At 36.5% G+C, this 21,918-nt stretch overlaps 1 long non-coding RNA gene across 1 annotated transcript in view; it reads right to left on the bottom strand.

Moving 5' to 3' along the window:
* Positions 1 to 21,684, bottom strand: part of LOC134173329 (uncharacterized) — a 28,929-nt gene extending 7,245 nt beyond the window's left edge. The window contains exons 1-2 of the long non-coding RNA XR_009968206.1: positions 21,625 to 21,684; positions 12,599 to 12,701 (exon numbers count right to left, since the gene is read on the bottom strand). This is a non-coding gene — a long non-coding RNA (uncharacterized LOC134173329). The remainder of the gene's footprint in view (positions 1 to 12,598; positions 12,702 to 21,624) is intronic.
* Positions 21,685 to 21,918: the final 234 nt, after the last annotated feature.

Below are 21,918 nucleotides of genomic sequence, written 5' to 3'. Positions count from 1 at the left end.
CCATAATTCTTTCAAGTTTTCTGCTAAATTTTAGAAACACGAGTGAACTGTAATAACTGTGTTCTCTTTCATTTCAGTTTGATTTTGATTGGGTATCCCAGCTTCACTTGATATAAAGTATTAAAATTCTTCTCTTATGACAAGGCGTATGACCTTTCTCTTTTCTTGCATTATTATTCAGCCTTCTTTGATATCATTGGCATGTTATTTTCAGTGCTCTGACATTCCTGGCATTCTGCCATGTTCTTCATGCTTTTGACCCAGAAATGCTAGAAAGGGAGGCACATTTTCAAAGAAGTTTGTTCCTACAGGAAAGGTAAACACATTGTTTTAGAGAAACTACTTTTCTTTTGCTCTTTAGGACTTGGTTTGCTTTGTTATTTTCTTCCTTATGAGCAATTAATATTGATGTATGCAGTCACACAGTAGATAGTAGTTTTGAAGTAGCTACAGACAGACCGGCTGTGAGGTAAGCTCACATCAAAAATCATGTAGCTATTGTGGCATAAAAACAAAATTAAATCAAATAGTGTGATCTTTTGTATCGCTCCAAACAAAAAAATTCATTCTATTTAGTGAGGTATAAAATATTTTCTCATGCGATTCTTAATGTAAAAGTCTCTGATTTTGTGATATGTGATAGACACATCTGAAAAATCCGAACAATATTTCTACAGTCTATGTGCTTAGGCAAAAAAAAAAAAAAAGTTTTAATTATTTTAGATAATCCCAAGATCAATTATTTTAGGGAATGATAAATGTCAGGCACATATTATACATTAAATAATTAAGAGAAAAATATCTTTGTCTCATAATTAAGTTTTGCTGTTTTCCATGTTTCCAAATGCAATGTGAAGGTCCATATCTGAAGTACTGCTGCAGATAAAGTATGAAAATCTTTATAATGGATTTTTTCCCATGAAATATAGATCACTGCATAGTGATTGTTGGCTATAATTTTTTCTGTGCAATGTCCTGATAATGAACAAACGTTGGCTGCTTTTTTTCCTACTATTTTTTTTTTCTTTCCCCTGCTAATTGAAAAGGGTGAACTCTTTAAATATAATGTCCACTGAACAGTAACTGCATGTTCCAGAAAGGTTTGCTGACACATAAAATTTAAATTGTCATCAACATGTTTAATGCCTGGCTCCCGGAAAAGATCTTAAAACTCAAAAGTTCAGCATCCTTAATTTATGCATGGAGACAATGATAGCAAGGCAATGCCATGAAGTGGCAGAAGTTTGCATACATTTTCTTAACAAAGACATGTCTGCATTCTATTGTACTCTGAGATTTTGGCATCTAAATCAGGTTTCACCCATGTCCAGCCTATGACTATGAATTCATGCAGTAATAACGTTTGATAGATGTGATAACTTACGGCTAAAAAATTCCTATTTAAGAGGAGTAGGAAATGATGTGCACTTCACTGTTTAAAAACCTAGAGGCCAGAGCATTTGCACAGCCAGTGGATCGTTCACATTCAACTTCTTACAGATAAAAATCTGAATTAAATCTGAGAGGAGGATCTTTACTTAAAGATACTTTTCCCTGTTGTGTGCCCTATGCTGTTTTATCCACGCTCTTTTATAATAGCAGGAATTTTGCATTATTTGCTATGCAATGAGCCAATTTGGATAAAAAAGGCTGTCCAGTAGTTCAAACCTTTAACTTGCCAGTTACAAACTTCCCTAGCAGGGTATATTCAATAAATTTAAATACTGCCCAAGATGGCACATCTTCCATTTTCAGAATGAGTCAGTTTGCTTCTGAGATATTGAATAAGGCAAATGACAGCATCTCTTTTCATGTCTGTGTTAAAAGACAAAAGGTATTGAGAATGCATTTTGTGACTGGCCCGTACCTGGTGAGATGGTTTGGGCTTACTGTAAGCTCAGGGGTGCAGATAATTACCTATATAATTTCTGGCTCTCTACTGGACTGCATATACGGCACATATAAAGCTGCATATACGGCACCTTAACCAGAGCTAAAGTGGATTTCTGTGTATTAGGGATCTGCAGGTGCTCAAGGAATCACAGATTTAGAAAGACTGCCTTATTGGCTCATATTTCCTATATAATTTGTAGGTAGTTTAGCCTGAATGTGTGCAAACACTCCTCTCTCAATCAACTAATTCTGGCTGTGTTTCAGTGCAATGCTTCTAAATACAGTACAGTCTTTCACTGCATTTGCTCGAGCCTTCAGGTGCTAAATGTTCAGAACACCATGCACTGCACAGAAACATCCAGCACCAAATATACAACTTTAACATAGCCCAATAAGAAGGCTTTTCAATGAATACTCAGTGGACAGGTATTGCTTGAAAAAGATCTAGGTAAATCTGATCTGGGGCTCTAACTGATCTCTGATAGGGAGGATGAACCAGAAATGTATGCCACTTTTTATAATCAACTGATTAATTCACCAAAATTAATGTATTTGAACTAGTCATCTAATAACAGACCAGTGATTCAGACTCTGTCATATTCTGTAGAAAACCCTTGTTACCTCTTGAACCTGTTGCTACTTTGCTAGCCTTAGGACAATTATGACATTGTAACTGAATTTCACTTTATATTTGGATTGTACCTTTTTTGCAAGCTCAATAAATCCCAAATGGCTTCAGAACTGAATCATTTTTTGTAAGATTAACAAAAAAAAAATCATATCCATTTTTCATTCAACAGTAACAGTATCAAGAAGATAAACCTAGGAGATTTATACAGGTCTTTTACTAAGCTGTTTTCCAATCTTCTCATTGATTGATGGTTTGAAACATATTGGTCTCAAGTTCCTTGCATTTGCAGATAAGATAGCATGCATTCCTGTACTCAGAAGTCATAAAGGAGGGTTGTGACATAGAGTGTTAGCAAATGTTATGACAGTAATTTATTGTCCCAATGGTTAATTGCCTTTGATTATTTTACTGTGAGTATATCACTTAAAACACTTTAGTAATAAGGAGTCTACTGTAAGCAGTGTGTTTAAAGTACTATTAAACATTTATTTTCATCCCTAGATTAAAAGCTTAATTAAAGACTATACTTTGTAAAAAACAGTATGCAATTCCTGACCAGTTGAAGTTCTGTACATTTTGAATGACCTGCAGTAATCTGACTGGAAAATATCTTTAGCTCTGTTCCAGATTTTGGAAGTTGAGGAGTAATTTCATATTCTCAGTTACTTGAAACAAGAATATGACTGGATTACAGACTTTGAATTAGAGATTGCAGACTTGGGAAAAAAATAAATCATAGAATCATAGAATAGTTAGGGTTGGAAAGGACCTTAATATCATCTAGGTCCAACCCTCCTGCCATGGGCAGGGACACCTCACACTAAACCATGTTACCCAAGGCTCTGTCCAACATGGCCTTGAACACTGCCAGGGATGGAGCATTCACAACTACCTTGGGCAACCCATTCCAGTGCCTCACCACCCTCACAGTAAAGAACTTCTTCCTTATATCCAATCTAAACTTCCCCTGTTTAAGTTTTAACCCATTACCCCTTGTTGTATCATTATAGTCCCTAATGAAGAGTCCTTCTCCAGCATCATTGTAGGCCCCCTTTCAGATACTGGAAGGCTGCTATGAGGTCTCCACGCAGCTTTCTCTTCTCCAAGCTGAACAGCCTCAACTTTCTCAGCCTGTCTTCATACGGGAGATGTTCCAGTCCCCTGATCATCCTCGTGGCTCTCCTCTGGACTTGTTCCAACAGTTCCATGTCCCTTTTATGCTGAGGACACCAGAACTGCACACAATACTCCAGGTGAGGTCTCACAAGAGCAGAGTAGAGGGGCAGGATCACCTCCTTCGACCTGCTGGTCATGCTCCTTTTGATGCAGTCCAGGATATGGTTGGCTTTCTGGGCTGCGAGAGCACACTGCCGGCTCATGGTAATTTTCTCATCAACCAACACCCCCAAGTCCTTCTCCACAGGGCTGCTCTGAATCTCTTCTCTGCCCAACTTGTAGCTGTGCCTGGGATTGTTCCAATCCAGGTGAAGGACGTTGCACTTGTCATGGTTAAACTTCATAAGGTTGGCATCAGCCCACCTCACAAGCTTGTCAAGGTCCAGAATATCAACCGAACCACACAGCTCGGTGTCATCGGCAAACTTGCTGGGGGCTCACTCAATCCCACTGTCCATGTCACCGACAAAGATGTTAAACAAGATCAGTCCCAACACCGATCCCTGAAGGACACCACTTGTTGCGGGTCTCCAGACGGACATTGAGCCATTGACTACAACTCTTTGTGTGCGACCATCCAGCCAGTTCTTTATCCACCGAGTGGTCCACCTATCAAATTGATGTCTCTCCAATTTAGAGACAAGGATGTCATCTGGTGAATTAATTGGGTTTTGTTGCTTTTTCCCCACTCCTTAACTGTTTTAAGTGGAATGTCCTACCTTGAATTAATTTCTAACTTTTCTACAGCTTTCATTCCCCATTTTTTTAGAGGATGCACTAGTTCAGATACTTGTCTTAACTTATACACAAGGAAAATTTTTTTAAGTATTTGTTTTCCAAGCTTTTATGGTACCAAGTACCTAAAATTTGCCTCATTGTTTCTGCATCATACTGTCTTTTCAAAACTATTACAGAAAAAAAAAGGGAAAATCTGACCCAATCTTTTTACTTACATGGTAACTCCATATTAATTCTTGGAATCATTTTTCTGATGAAAAGTGCTGCTACACAAGAGTAATGAATAAGAACAGAATGATGTTTTAATGTGAAATATGGACTTGCAAAATATCTTACTGGTGGCTCTCCATACAAGGGGTTTCTTCCATAGTTATTATGAATCTGAATAAAGACTTGTCAGACAGAATAAATAAGTTTAGCCTTTTCTAACTTGGGTGGCCGTGCCATTTACTTTTAAGCAGGAAATTAAGATTACTCATCTATGTTTTAAATGTGAAATTTGCTAGCTAACATGCTGTCCTTTCCTCCTTGGATACTTGGATCCTTGGCTTTGCTTTTCTTTTTAAAAGTGTCCTGGGTTCAGCAGTAGCAGTCATGTTTCTCCTTGGTAGCTGGTGCAGTGCTGTGTTTTGACTTCCAGCCTGGGAACAGTGTTGGTGAAACCGATGTTTTCGGTTGTTGCTAAGTGATGTTTACCCTGACCAAGGACTTTGTGAGGCTCATGCTCTACCAGGGAGGAGGGGAAGCCAGGAGGAAGCAGAGATGGGGCGCCTGACCCAGACTCGCCAAAGATGTATTCCATACCACAGCACATCATGTCCGGGGTGGGGAGTAACTGGGAGTTACCCGGAAGGACAGGGGCTTCTGGGTGGGACTCATTTCTTGGCCGGTGGTATTGTATTCTCTTCCCTTGTTATTTTCTCTTATCATTGTTGTCGTTGGTGGTAGCGGTGGTGATTTGTGTTTTACATTGGTTGCTGGACTGTTCTTGTCTCAATCCATGGGAATTGCACTCTTTCGATCCTCCCCAACCCATCCCTCCGGGAGCGGGGAAGGGGAGAGCCCCGGGGTGGGGCTCGATTGCTCTCAGCCCGGCACCACTCACTGGGAGTGAGTGAACAAGCTGTCTGGCTAGGGTTTAAACCACGACAAAAAGGTATGATGGGTGTAAAATTAAAGACTGAAACATAATACAATTTTTAAAAGATTCTAACTTATTACTTTATATTTTATATGACATTTTCTCCAGAATTATGAAAAGACTGTGGTAAAACAGGAAAAGATTAGCCTAATTGATGGGTTTGAGTAATGACTGATTAGTATATTTTACCTGGAGATCTTACTATTCCTGAAGCTTTTTTACATGTATCTGATACTGAATACCTGCATAGTAAAGATATTTTTAACTTAGATTTTAAGATCAATTAAAGGACTTTGTCTATGTATTATTTCTTTAAGTAATAGAAGCAGATTTTTTAAAATTCTTTATGGAAAAATCTGTTCTAATAATAACAGGAATTTAGTAAATGGTGCTAACTTAGGAAAAAAACTGAATTGATCAAAACTAAATCTGCTACTTAAAATCTTTTATTTTGCAGCATTCTTCCTACTTACGGTGAAACAGAATTTTTGTAGATGATGTTTTTTATGTCATGGAAAAATAAGCTTGGACAAGCAAACTGGTTAGATTACTGAGAATGAGCTGACCAAGTCATTTAAGATGTAGCAAATCATGTAACAGCACCTAAAGCAACTGACATAAACACACACACACACACACATATACACACACATATATATATATATATAAAATTTATTGGCCCACACAAGTAAAATGGTTTATAAGGCAGTGAGCTTGGCAAGGAAGGGAGAGAGATTGCTCTCCAGTAAATAAATTAGCTTGGGTAGACAAACACATTGGATTTTGTTTTTCAGAAGGCTCATCTATGATTGCCGTTACATCGTTCTGCAACTTCTGTGTTTAAAACATGTCATTAGTGATTACATGACAACATGCTAACCTGATACTGACAACATGTTTTTTGTATATGGGGCGAGGAGGGCTATTATTATTACATTCACATTTTCCTATTTTCGATCCATGTCAAATGTTATCTTGAAATTAGCTGTTGTAGAAGTCAACATTATGCAGCTTCAGAATTCACTGAAAATCCATAACACTTCCTTTTTTCCAGTCAGTTGGATCTCTCTGGGAAAGTATGTCATGCATCTTTATAAACAACATGTTCAGCTCAGTGGAGATGTGTGTTAGAAAAAAAAAAATAAACAATCCAATACAGAGACAAAACAAAACATGGGTTGCCTATTTAAAAATACTTTCCAGTTGGTGAGCTTTCTCTATAGTTATGCAAATTAAATTTGGCAAGATTTTTGTGACAGCGACAATGCACTCATGTTGACAGTCATGTCAAAATTAGAACTGTAGGTAATTATCCTGTAGATTTTACTATATGGTGCCATGTCTTGATCTGAGACAAAAAGTCACTCACAGTGAAATCCACCTGCTTATAAATATTGATGTTCCCAATATGACTTGTCGGATTGGTGATGAGTACAAGCTCTTTCTTATAATCCAGCAAATTATTGAACAACATAAGTTCACTGTTGTTTATCTTGCCAGCTTTGTTGCGATCAATTGCTGTATACCAGATGTCAGCTGCCAAAGCAACACATTGAAGTCATCTGTGATGGTTTGCCTGCCACAGGATCTCTGCCAGTTGCAATGAAGGCTGTTGAACTCTTTACCCTTACTGTATTTGGGACTTTTTTGTAAGTTCCAGTGGCAGTAATGTTGAACTTGCTGCATAATGGTAGTAGCATTAGCCTGAGATCCCTGTCTGGTAATAATTGTTTTTTGTTGTTTCTTGTTTTTTTTTTTTTTTTAAATTAGACTACATAACTTTGCAATTACAAATTCTACAAGGTTATTGGCGTTGCCTGGGCATGGTCTCTGTGTCTGGATTGCAGAAATGGTTAGTCCAGCTGTGTCTTTCTAGATTCATTTGCAGTATTAATATGGTTTTATAATCTTCATGGTACCCTTTTCTCCATTTGAATGGAGGACGGGTGGGGTGAATTTTGTTTTGTTTTTTTCCTCCAATTATATTGCAAGGGACATCTTGGTACTGACAGTGTGTTACATTTTGAACCATCACCAACCTGCTTCAGTTCTAAATAGGATCATGTACATTTTTTTTCTGTAACATCCATACAAGTATATATGCATACATGTGTTTTATCTTACAAGGCAAACTGGTTGTGCTTGAATCATACCTTCTTTTACAAAATAATTTCAACTTCTTAGCTTCACTATTCCATTTTTTGTTGGCAAATATGGAGAGCAGTGTTGAAGATCTTCCTATAACCTCATTTATTTAATCTATTTCCTCTATTTAAACCGAAACAGACATTGTTCTGAAGGCAACTATTGTTCCCTCCTTGTACCCCCAGCCTCCCAAAATTTCCTTTGATCTTTTGAAAAATTTTCACTTGGCTATACTACTGGCACTTACTTGAATAAGCAGCAAAATTCACATCCTCCTAAGACAGCACCCTCCTGCTCTCTTATATGGAAACAGAAGCAAAAGCTCAACAGTAACTGAGAGTTGTATATGAATTTATTTAATCCTACTAGCACCGATGTGCTTTTAGAGAGATGCTGCATGGCATGTTTGAACATTCTTTTCTAAACCAGGTCTTTTTCCTGAAGAAGTGATGAGGGGCTCTCTGAGAAGCAAGTTTGAGGATAATACGACTACAGAAAAGTTCAAGCAGCACTTTTCCCAGACAGAAGAAGTCTACAGGCTGGTATGTGCCAGTTTTTAGATTATTGCCAGTTTGGTAATATTGGCTCAAAGTCCAAACATCATAGTTAGGTTGGTTTTGATTGTTTGTTTGTTTGTGTGCATTTGGGTTGTTTGTTTTTTTTTTTTTTGCAATACATGCATTACTGCAGTGAGCACCCTATGTTTAATTGAAACATACATGTATTATCTGTGCATCTAATTTTCACATGACAAGCAGGTTTCTCATTCAATTTGAAATACTACGATAACCAGTTTCTTGTTTGACAAGGATATGTGAATTGAACAGTATTATGGAGAGAAGGAAGACTCACCAATACTTGATCTAAAACACCATGAAGTTTTAACAGGTCATTTGGTAAGGCTCTCAAGTCTAATATTTCTTCTGAAACCCTGAAATAAAATAGTTGCATTTAAAACTGGTTTTGGTTCTGTTACTATACCAAAGAAATATTCTGATGATTTTTTTTCATTCTGGAAGGAGATGTAACTTAATAGCTTTAACAGGTGTATGTATCGGACAGCCTGTTAGACTTACGTAAGTGTATGTATGTGTACAAAAAATATATTTCAGCTTCCACTGCAAAAAGAGATAAGAGATAGTTTAATAATGTTGCAAGATGTGTAATACATAGAACTGAACCAGTTACTGTTCAGTGTGAAGGATGAATAAATGAACAGATGTGTCAAAAGTAAAAAAAGAAGTATAATACTAAATGCAACTTTAAAAATTCCTGACAATCCTAACCTGTTAATAAAAATAACATTCTGTGCCACAAAACCAATATCTGCTGGCAAAATTAAATATTTGGACTGACAGATATGGGGAAATGAGCATTGATTAAAATTACAGATAATAGGCTGGTAAAAATACATATATACACACATGGAAAAGGATTAGTATCTTTGTATTTCACGTAAGGTATGTGTTAAACCTAGACCAGAAAGAAACAGTTTATTTAAACTATGAGCCTTAAATGACAGAGAGAACTTTTTGTTATTATTTTTTAAGCGATATGAGAGCTGAAGAGATAATATAAAATCCCAATGAATCCTCTGTAGTCCAGATTTGAGTCCCTCTACTCAAGCAAGAGGAAAGTCTTAATGCCAATGATGACTTTCTTTCAAAGAAATAATAGACACAACTGTATTTTCTGAGGAAAAAAAAAAGAAAAAAGTCAAGTAGAAAAGTGTCTTTTTCATGTATAATAGGTTGAGACTGAAGAAGCAATCTGATATAGTTGGAATTGAACATTAAAAATGATTATATTTATGCTTTTGAAGTAGAATGATGTGCTGTAAGGTGTTAATGATCTAATAAGAAAGTAATAATCTCTCTAAATTGAAGTTCCAGCTGGAGGGTAAAATGTTCCTTAAAACACGTAAAGATCTTAAATTCCATTGGAGGGGGTTGTTGCTTTCCATATAGCTTTACAATAGAGTAACTTGTCCAATGATATCCTTCCAAGTTGGATTTTATATGGCAGAGATGAATAGCTGAAATTAAACTCCTTAAAAGTGATTTAAAGCAGTGCACTGTGATGCTGATCTTAAGGTCCTTTCCAACACGAACTATTACACTAACTATTCCATGATTCAATGATTCTGTGTTGACAGCTGATATAGCAAACATCTTATCTGTATTCACTTGGAACTCAAACCTTACAAATTATTCCAGTACAGCATTCTGTTATTCCGTTCACCTGAAAGGAGGAAGTTTTTATCTGTTTCTTGTATAAATCTGTGACTGTGTATTCATGGAATATCTTGAGTTGGAAGGCACCATCAAGGATCATTGAATCAAACTCCTGATTCCAGTGTTGGTCAGGCACTCCAGGACTGGGGTTGTGAACAACCCCCTGGAGAACTTGTTCCAGTGCTTGACCACCTTCCCAGTGAAGAACTTTTTCCTAGTATTCAACCTGGTGAACTGGCACAAAAAAGTTTTCTCAATAGCCTGTTTGACGGAGAGAGTTGTTCCAGGGAATCCATTGTCAGTATTGAAGAAAGCCCAGAACATGAAACTTAGAACTCAGAGCCCTTTTAACACCAATCAAGTATCTTAATATGATTTTTAAGATTATTATTATATATCCAATCATAAAAAATATTGGGTGAGTTATGTCTACCCTGACCCATCAACTAAAAATCAACTGCAACCCCAAACTTTCCCATTGCCAATGCTTTGTATCTGTTGTTTTGACTTTGCAATTAGCTGGTTCATTCATCTAATAGGGAAATTCTTACGACAAGCTGGTATCATAAGTCATGCTTTTGCAAACATAAATTCTGCAAGTCCTCTCGGGTGCATGAGAGATGATGCATTCCCCAAATAGTGCACAGTTTTTTCTTCTATCAGAGCAACAGTCTCTAAGGATAGTATTGAAGTTGTGATTGTAAGAAACATCTCTGTTAGATTAATCTGTGCATGTTGAGTTAAGAAGGCAGACTCATTCAGTCGACTCTGAGGATATATTCAGCTCTCTATCTTTGTGTATTCTAGAAGCAGGTGCAATAGTGCAGTTTCTGTAATGTGGGTTTCTGCCACAGTTGCCTGTCAGTGGTAATGTGCACAGAAAATTCCCTGCTGATGTGGGTGCAGGGGGAGGGAAGAACATTGCCTTCTGTATGCAGGAAAGCTGACAGTCTTTGTCCAATATATAGTATAAACACGAAATCTGAAATACATCAACTAGAAACAGTAGTAAGTTTGAATGCGTTGCAGAAAAACTGTATGGTCTTGAGTCATTTGGGGGCATAGTTTTTTGCAATGAAAATTTAAACAGAGTTGAAATATTAGCTCAGGTGCTCTTATCCAGATATATGCATATGGGCATAATAGGCTAAATTAGTTGGCACCTTGTAGATTGTTTATACAGTAGAATGTGCAGCTCCATGATCAGTTATTTTTCATTGTTTTCTCTGATATTTTCTGGATAATGTGAAAGAAGTAGTTTTCATGTACAAAAGTAAATTCAATAAGACAAAGTGATTTAATCTTTCTTATTGATTTATTCTGTGGAGTTTAAAGTTAAAATTTCCATTCAAGTATTTAGAGTTGTATTTGCAAAGAGAGAGGCTGAAAGGTTCTCTTCAATCCCAGCAATTAAATACATAATACAGGTACTCTGATAAGACCATTTAATGGTAAACAAAGAGCAGATTCCTAACTTCCAGTTTTCCAAATTATCAACTGTTATTTTCCCCACTAGTGTTTCCAGAATATTAGGAATATTTGCCTCAACAATATAGATATAATTTGCTAAAGCAACACAAATCCATTATAATATCAGTTTTGCTACCATAAGATGAAATACTTGTAATAATAAGAATATGAGAGGTAACTTTTATGACTTTATGGAGTCAAAGTTTGTACAAAACCTCTTTTTCAGTACTCTTTCAGTAAAGTTTCTTAATAGTAGCAATTAATTTTAATTTTCTTAAATTTAATCCTCAGAACCATATTGTTCTGAATATATACATTTTAGGATTATTACATGGGTATCCTAAACCTAATCTTGAATAAGCTCTGATAACAATTAATTAAATAACAGGTAGTATCCCCTTAAAAATCCAGATGCAATTAATCACTGCTGTGATAGAGTAGTCAATGCTTTACGATCTTTAGACATTTTACAGTAAAGTAGGATGATCTCTACATTTTATGGAGATTTATCATCTTCAATTACAAAGAATATATGCAGTATTTTTTCACCTGATTCAACTAAACCAGCTGAGTGATCCTGAAATTTAGGTTAATTAAGTTATAAATGATTTTCTACTGACATATGGTTTCTGTGGAGTTATGAAACTAGGCTTAGTGTCAGCAAATTTTTGTGATTAAAAAGATTTTCTCTAAATGAAGACAAACTAGTCCTTGCACAAACAAATTACAACCTTTTTTTTTTTTTTTGTTCCTTTCTAATTGAAGTTTTATCAGAAGGTTTTTTACTTATCTTGCAACTAGGTTAAAAAGATTCATAGTAGCCTTTTGTAAAAAGCCACAAAATAGAAGAGAGCAAACAGATTACTAATAACCAGAGTATCAACCTAATTCTTACAAAGATGAGTAAGAGTATTCGCTTCACCTACAATATCAATTTGCACTGACAGATGCTTGCCTAATTTTAAATGGTTATGATATTTTGTATTCCCTGTAATCCTTCAGTTTGTTTAGAACCTTACTTTTGTTTTATGTCTTACTTCCTTTTTTTAAGAAAAAATGTGATCAAAAGTCTTTTTTTTTTTCAGAAGAGTGCAAAAAACTTTCTATATTCAGGTGTTAATACAAGATCTTATAAGCGTATAACTGAAATTTAAGTCAATCAACCACTACCTTCTGTGTAAAAGGAAGTCATGTTACCGTTATGCTGAACTGATTCTTCTGCTTTTGGAAGACAAACTGGATCTTCTTGTCCTTAGGAGTGTTTCCAATATGTCTTTAAGAAGGGTATAATAATACATAGCAGGTTAGCCAGGGATAGCAGCCAAACATGCACTTAACTGCTTGCTCACTCGCTCTCTCAGTCGGACAGGGGTAGGAGAAATAGGAAGAACAAGAATAAGAAAAATTGTGGGTTGAGTTAAAGACACGGAGATCACTTATTAATTACTGTCACAGGTAAACAATGCGCAACTTGGGGAAATTAATTTATTGAGAATTAAAATAAATATTTAATTACTGAGTAGTGAGAAATAAACTAAAACATTTGCATACTAAAGGAAAATATCTTTCATCTCGTTATTGTGCTCAGTCCCTTCACTGAGGCAATGGACAGCACAGGAGCGGGGAATGTAGTCAGGACCAGCAGACTCTGCTGCCTCCTTCCTTCTTTCCATTCGGCTCCCGTATAGGTCCTCCAGAGGCTGCAGACTCTTCAGGGAGTACCTGCTTCAGTGTGGGTTCTCCACAGGCTATAGTTCCTTCAGGAAATACATGCTTTGGTGTGGACTTGTCCATGCACTACAGTCTTTTCAGAGGTGTACCGACTCCAGCATGGGCCCTCCATAGGCTGCAGTCCGTTTCTGGAAATGGGGATTGGCCTATTCTGCAATGGAGCACTTCCCCCTCCCATGACCTTGCTGTTCCCTCTGCTGTTTCTCACCCTTTTTTTTCCCTCTTCCACCCTTTGTTCATTGTTTTCTGCCTTTTCTTAAATATGTTTTCACAGAGCCACCACCAGCATGGTTGACTGGCTCAGCTGTGTCCTAGAGCGTGCCTGTTGCAGAGTCAGCTGTATACATCACAGACCATCCCTTGATTTCTCCTCATAGAGGCCACCCTTGCAGTACCCCTGCTACAAACACCTTGTCACCTATGTCCAGTGCAAGCATTTAAAAAAAAACCAAAACCAAAGCCACTTAGAAAGAAAGTGTGGATATACAAAATATGTTCTAAAAGTCTTCCCTGAGGCTGTAAAGGAAACTGAGTAAGTTTCTCCTGCTTTTCAGAGTACTATAACCATTAGCCTGAGGGGAAATGAATGTTCTACTTTCAGATGTATTTTTAAAGTGTTGCACTTCCAATATGAAATCATTCTTTCAAAGTCTATTTTTAGTAGAGGGTTCATTGCTATGAATACTGAATTCAAGACAGTAGCAAAGTGCCTAATTTTGGCTAGGGTTTAAGACAAATTCCCGTTAACAGTGTTTCCAATTAATTAGCAATAGACAAGATTTATTAGCTAGGGTTCACCATTGTAACTATAGTCATGTTAGCACAACTCTAAAATGCTTCTCTCAAAAATGGTTCAAGAAAAATGTAGTGCAGGTAGAAACATCTTTCCAGACCACAGTCAGTTCCTACATTGCTCTATGTGGTAAAGAAAAGACTTTCTGAGACTTTTGGTCTGTAGCTCAATGGAGGAAATCCAAGTTTTTATCATTAAATTAATGTCATTACTGCAACTTCCACAAAAGGTTTTAATTACTGGTTTATTTCTTGGTCTCTTCTAAGGCCAAAAAGCTATTTCCTGAAAGTGGTAAGCATTTTCTATTATTTTAAAAAGTGATACTAGTGCTCATCACTTTTGTTTTGCTTAACATGGACATATTGTAAATGCCCTAACTAGCCAGACCACTCATCCATCTAGTACAGTATTTTGTGTCCAGAAGAACCACAGGGACACCATTGCCCTCATACTCTGCCAGTATCAACAACTGTTGTGTTAGGAATATTTGAGGGACTGTCACTGACTAATCCTTTTGCATGCCTGTTTTCCAATAATCTAATTCATACGTCTATCTGCTGGTAGTATCTGCCTCCACATGCTTTTGCCTGCAAATTCTACTGCCTGCTATGTTAAGAAATATCTTCCTTTATTTCTTTTCATCTGGTTCTCTACAACTTTTATCAAGGACTCACTAGGTCTTGTATGTGAGCACCAGCTGTGTACAAATTGCCTCTTTTCTTCATGATATTGTAACTATTGACCAACATTTTCTCTCTAAACATAGAAGCCCCAGACATATGAGTCTTGTACTGAAGCTGCTCCTTGCCTTTGGTCACCTCCCTTAATTCTAGTATTCTCTTCCAGAGATGCAAAAAGCAGAACTGCATGTGGTGTTCATAATGTGTGTTCACTAAGTCTTTATATAGTAACAGAATGACAGTTTTTTGTGTTTTCCTCAATACCTGTCATTTTGATATGCAATATGTCATTGGTTTCCTTGCTAGATGATGAACACCAAGCTGATGATTTCCAAGAACTTTAAAAAGTGATTAAAAAAATCTCTCCTGAACTGTAACAGCTAGTTCTGAGGTCAGCATTGCAGAGGTATGGATCAGTTTATTTTTCACTACTGAAGCTGATATATCACCTTTTTGTCTGTTCATTCAGTTTTGTAAGGTTAGTCATCATTTGAATTACATTTGATTATCCATTCACAAGTCTTGAGATTTCATTGAATCATTTAGGTTGGAAAAGATCTTCGAGATCATCAAGACCAATGTAAACCTAACACTGCCAGGTCCACCACATCCTTAAGCTCCATATCTACACTACTTTCAAGTACCTTCAGGGATGGTGGCCATTTTCTTGGGCAGCCTGTTCCAGTGCTTGGTATTTCTCTCAGTGAAGAATTTTTTTCCTAATACCCAGTCTAAACCTCCCCTGGTGCAACTTGAGGATGTCACTTCTTACTTGGGACAAGAGACCAACCCCTGAGCACAGTCCTGTCCCGTCCCGTTCCCCCCCCCCCCTTTGCTATAACCTTCTCTCAGGTAGTTGTAGAGCAATAAGTTCTCTCCTCAGCCTCCTTTTCTCCAGGCTAAACAACCCCAGTTGCCTCAGCTGCTCCTCATAAGTCTTGTGCTATAGAACCTTCATCAGCTTTCCTGCCCTTCTTTGGACACACTCCCTAACCCTTGATGTCTTTCTTCTACTGAGGGGCCCAAAACTGAACACAGTATTCAAGGTGCAGCCCCACCAGCGCTGAGTTCAGGAGGATGATCACTGCCCTGGTTCTGTTGGTCACACTGTTTCTGATACAACTCAGAATGGAACTGGCCTCTTGGCCACCCACGCACACTACCAGCTCATATTCAGCCAGCCAATGACCAACAACTTCAGGTTCCTTTCTGCCAGGCAGGTTTTTTTTATTTACTTCCTCTTCCAGATTATTGATGAGACATTGAATAAAACTAGTCCCAGGACCAACTTCTGGACACTACAGCTAACCCTTCTGCATTCTGGAAAGTGACCACTAGCTCTGCCCTTTGCATCTTACCCCTTAACTAGCTTTCAGTCTCTACAAAAGCCTTTCTTCCAGTCCCATAATTCTTAGTTTCTTTAAAAGCCTTTGATATGGTACCTTGGCTAACAGTTTTCTTATTATAATTCTATGTTCATAACTGTATTAATGCAGATTTTTTTATTGAATATTATTAATGTGCTCAACAATCCTCTCAGAGTTTAAGAACTAAAGTTACGATAAGCATCAGGGTTTTTAATGAAACCAGGAATTTGACAGCAGAGAAAAGATTGCTTGTCTTTAAAAAAAAAAAAAAAACAGAAAATGTGTTTGAAGCAATGTTTCAAAGAGGAAACCCTGCTTTTAACTTCTATAAGCAAAATTAGTGGTTATGGACCAAAATTGTTCTATCACTTCACATAAGAGTTTTTTTAAGAGACTTATAGGTTTACAAGTGCACTGGAAGCAAAACACACAGAACTAGAATTAATATTTCACATTACATTGGTAGATATGACCCTGATCAGTGTCACAGATGGCTTCTTACATTGTTCTATTTGACACTTACAGAATTGGACTGTCAGGTACAGAAACAGAAACATATCAGTGGTCTTCCACAGTATACATTTCTTCTCTGGCCTAGCTTAGATAGAAGATATACACGTTTTTTACTCACATTTCTTATCTGAAGTGGAAACTTTAGACAGGGATTTGATAACTCTGTTGTCAGATGCTTCTATGACCCATGTGAAGGTAGATGAAAATATATGTGTTTTTTTGTGAATCAGCATAAGGTCTGTTGGCATAATCATTACAAAAATGGTATTTTTATTGTCAAAATAATTCTGGGTATAAGTTAATAGAGATGTTGTGATAATCTTTTATTTACTGATGTTACTGCATTTATATTTGGTTAAATCTCCATTTACATATAAGCTGTAGCAAGGTTAGAATGTTTTTGAGATACAGAATAGTACATGGATTATTTTTACTTTTATTAAAAGAAGAAAGTAAGATCTGACTAAACTATGTCCAAATAAGATGTCCTGTATATCCCGTCTCATCTTGTGGAAAAGTGTATGTTTGCCATGGGTATCAAGGACTGTGGGTGATAATGAGCTATGAAATCTTTATAGATCATTAAACTGAACATAGAGATCATTAATTTGCATATCTGATTTTAGAATTAAGGAAGTTTATTTTTAAATTAATTCTTTAAAACCTGAATCTTCCATGTATAGCTGTCTCTGTACAGATGAATTTTAGATGGTTGAATTTATTGTTTCAGTTTTGCCACCTTTCATTAAGCAGTAGATACAGCCACCCTTTTTCATATATTCATGCTGTAAGTAACACAGTAGGGATCTAAAATCCAGTAGCTCCTCCTTAAAGGGGAGAACTCATTAGGCTGCAAGTGTTGTCTATAGTGCTCAACATATAAATTGAAAACAGTGCTCAACATAAATTAAAAGCCTCCTTGAAAGGGCTACTTCTAGGTAATGAACAGCAGTACAGAACAAAAATTCAGTAATGGTCCTTAAGAGATTTGTTTAACAGATTTTAAGGCCAGTCTGACCTCAATCATGTCACTGACTATAGAATTTTGCTCATTAAAGTCTTCAATAAGGAAAGATGTTTTCAATAAGTAGCCATACTATAGTGATTTTTACTATCATTCACTATATTACTGTTATTATTCCAGTTCTTGGTAGATCAGCCTCAGCTTTCTGGGGAAGGTTCTGGAATTTATTCTGTTTACACTAAAATCTCATTTAATTTTGCTTACAAATAAAGAATTGGCAATTTTGGGCACCTGCTAATATGAAGACAAGTGTGAATAAATGGTTCAGTTGGTGTCCTTTATTCATTAAAAAAAAACCCAAAACATATATAATGTTGGTACAACTTGAAGTAGTAGTTTGGATACTTTTCTTTAATTTACAAACAGAGGATATTACTACAGTAATTTATAGCAATAAATTAACTTTGAGTTAATTTACAAACAGAGGATATGACTCTGCTGACTGTATTTTGTTCTTCAGTTGTGGAAAGTAAATTAAGATTTCTTCACATTTCAATCAGCCAAAGAAAATAAATATTTAAGGAAAATGTTAAAAGGGAGACAGACTGCATTCTGATGGTCAACTAAAAGATGGTCTAATCAGGGAATATCTTTTCGACTGTGTTTTAGAAAGTAAGAAATTAAAGGGATTGGAAATTGTCCAGAAGTTTTCTTCCTGGTAAAAAAAGAATAGAAATAATGGCTCTTGAACTTTTTTTTGCCTATTATGAGGTCCTGTTGTGGTTCTCCTGTGATCTCTTTGGGCATTATGTTTGAGTTCCTCCTGCAGATGATGATATGATTATGGATTGTCTGGCATCTCTTTCTCTCCAGAACCTGTGTACATTGCTTGTGCCTTTCAACTTGTTCTATTACTGTGGCAGATACTTTTACACCTATAGGGATGTCTGACCCCATCTTTGTCTCACAGTAGTGTTCCATACATATTTGAATTTATACAACTCTTAATTTCCATGATGTTCCTTCTTTTTTTTTTCCCCTTTCTCTCCATGTATCTTTTTCTTTCCTGTTCTTCATTTAATTGTGAAACCAAAAGAACTGCCTAGAAAAAATCATTACTAGACAGACAGCCTAACCATATTGCTTGAGTAAAGCTACACAGTGGCCTGAGAAGACAGAAAGAAGATTTTTTTTTTTTTTTTAATTTTGTGCTTTTGTCAAGGCAGGAAAAGAATGCTTATTCACAATTCAGGATTTAGCAACAGAACATGTTATTCCCCCCCCCCGCCCTGCCCCGGGATGGTGGAGAAGGATGAGGGGGAGGGGAAGTGTTTAAAAAGAAAAGTAGGAAAATAACCTTTTCAGAAAGAATTTTTTTGTTCAGATTTTCAAAACTGATATTAATGTTACAATGAATCTCAAAAATATTAGTGTTTTTTTTACTCTTTGCAATGAAATTCAGAACCTCAGACACCAACTAATGGTAAGGCACTGTCATCTTATAAGTGGCAGATCTTTTTGTATATCAATTGTATTAAAATTTATAATGTGGTACCTTTAAAATTTATTTTGGAGAGTTCTGTTATATTTTGACTGTACTGACATAGTTTTCCCTGTTTATTCTGGATTTCTGGTCTGTTTATGAATAAAATATGTAGGAGTCTGGTAAGCCCCATAGACTTTTTAGCAGAATTAAGCTTGGGTTATTCAAGATCAAGTTCTCTATAGATTAATTCAACTTCATTGATGTACCAGGCATAGTGCCAATTTCTGCCAGCAGAGAATTTTCTCCTCATTTAAGGTTCTATCAGCTAGGTGTATACTGCTCTCTTCCCTGTGACTCTTCTAAATACTCTTTCATTATGTGATCATGGAACATTATGTTACCTAGCATAGATTAATGCTTTAATATCAAAGCATCATCCTTTTCTCTGACTGCAAATATCCACATGCTTTATTTTTGTATGTCCATATTTGTTTGAATGATAAAATAGCCTTAGAGTGAACATACGTATTTCAGATAGCAAGAAATTTGGTATTTTCTTATCTGAATCAGCTTTCACTACTACTCTACCAGTTCCTGAATACGCCTGTCTTTATCTCTGCATTTCATGTCTACTTTGCTTGACTTCTGATTTTGGCTTGATGGGGTTTTGAAACCTATTATTAACCTTTCCCTCTTGGTTATTCTGTTCCTTTCAAATGACCTAGCATGTGAGGAATAGAGAGAGTCAGAGGCTTGAATTCTCATAAAGATTTGTATTCTTCACATTAGAGTCAGCAGAAGGCTGCTCTCTCTGTGACCTTTCTTCCTTTATTAGTTTGTTTTACTTCTCAGCAAGGTAGATACTATTGCAGTGGGACCTGCTTAAATTGGCTTTGCTTTTATAGTCTGTCATATATGCAAAGCTTCTTGAACTTCAGGTTCCAAATATTCTAATCTCTAACAATCTGCTTTGTTACATCTGTACTTGCTCAATAGCTATGAATTAAGGAATGCTGCAAAGGGATTTGGTCAAAGCTCTGATGTTGTTTTAATATTCCCCCAGATACAATCCTTTCTCAGTCTCCACTGTGACTTGCGGTGTAATACACCCCAAGGCCAATTTAGGTTGCTTAGGAAAGCCTTGAAAGACAACAGTTAAACATTAACAATTCATGTGAACAGCACCTTCTAAGAGCTATGCTGTAATTTTTGAAATATTTAGGGGAAAACAATGGAGACAAAACATGCCCTTAACAATTCATTGCCAAAAGAAGACCAGTAGGCTGGTACACACAAAATATTTTGGAAAAAATCTAAACCACATTGTTTATTTTCTGTGGTGGTGATGCTATAAGAGTAAAAACTAGGAAGCTTTAAGAATCATAAAAGGAAGAAGACATACAAATGAAAAAAAACAAAACAAAACAAAATCCACATTCATTTTAACCATCCTTACGCAAACAATTCATAATTCAAAATATAAGTGACTGGGAAAATATCAAGGCCGTACTTCGTGTTTACGTGACCGTTGTTCACAATTGCATCTAATATTACTTGCAGTCAGATATCCTTATTTCTAAGTAATTGCTGACTCTCCTGTACAAAGTCTGGATGCTTTCCCCCAGCAGAATATGGAAAGAGTAACTATGCCTTTATAAGGTGCATAATATTTTCTGCAGCAAGCACTGCAGGAAGAGAAAAAAAAAGAAGATGCACTAAAAAATGCCTTAAGCCAGTCAGTGATCTTTGATAGGACTTGCAGAATCAAGATTTGCTGTCATACTATCAGTGAATAAGTAGTATATCATCATGAATCAATACCTTTTCAAAATTATCCAAAACCCGAGAGTCAACTGTATTAATACAGTCCCACAACAAAGGATTTTTAACAAGGGCAACTGCCAAGAAAAAGAGAAAACTTTTAGGTTTTACGTAGGCAGAGCCTGATGACATTCTTCCTACAGTACATAAACATTTAACTAGAAGAAATAATGTTAGGGCCATTAGCAGTTTTCTCAGTGAGGTTTTACAGGACAAGGAGGATCTAGGAAGAGAGAGGATGGGAAAAGACAAATCGCTACCTTAGAAAGGAAGAGAGGCCATGGGGAATTGTAGGCCTGTGAGCCTCACTTTACTAACAAGAAAGGTTCCAAAGCAAACTGAGAAACATGCAGGTTGTAAACACCTTGAGGGAAGTAAGTTCAAGTTGATAAGAAACAGCCATGTCTGTTAGTCATGATAGAACTGGCTCAGTGAATTGCAAAGGCAGAAGATAGGATAGCTCTAATTCAACAAGTCCTGCTGAATTCTTCAAAGAAAGTTGTTATAAACCGACAGTGATCAATTCCCCCCAGAGGTAGGAAAGAAAAAATGATCAGGCTAATTTGACCACCACTTATCTGTATTCAGGTTGATAGTAGGATAATTGTCACTCCTGCAATATAATCAAGAAGTAGATTATAAGATTCATATACTTTCACAGCACTATGTCTCAGCCTCCTGAGGAAATTATTTTTGCACTAATTTGCAACTAAATCAAGGAGTTCTACTACCCACCTCAGTTTTTAAATTGGGGGATCAGAAGAAAAATGAACTGTTTCATTGCTAAGTACATTTTATAGTAAATAATTACTCGTGAGAAGAATGAAACAATAAAACTTACTTATATGTTGCATTTATATTCTATGGTAACATATTTTAACGGTAATCAGTCAGTTCCAGAATTCAAACAACAGAAAAAAGAATCATTTTGTTTTGATGAAAAAAACAGAAAAGTTGAGAGAGAAAAGTGTTGAAGATAAGAAGCCCATAGATCTGCTTAACAGGGCTTCACTTTGTAGAACACTTGCAATAGTGGTGTCACCTGTTACTCTATTCCTGTCCCATTACTACCCGTCCTCCTCAAATATTTAATTAGTTGAATGACCCATCTCCCAGAGAGTGATAATGGAACAAC

The sequence above is a fragment of the Pezoporus occidentalis genome, unplaced genomic scaffold (genome assembly GCF_034315485.1).
Source record: "Pezoporus occidentalis ecotype Australia unplaced genomic scaffold, CSIRO_AGI_Poc_V1 ctg51, whole genome shotgun sequence".
Taxonomy (NCBI): Eukaryota; Metazoa; Chordata; class Aves; order Psittaciformes; family Psittacidae; genus Pezoporus; species Pezoporus occidentalis.
Note: the sequence above shows the minus strand (reverse complement) of the source record. Positions and strands in the feature narration are given on the sequence as shown.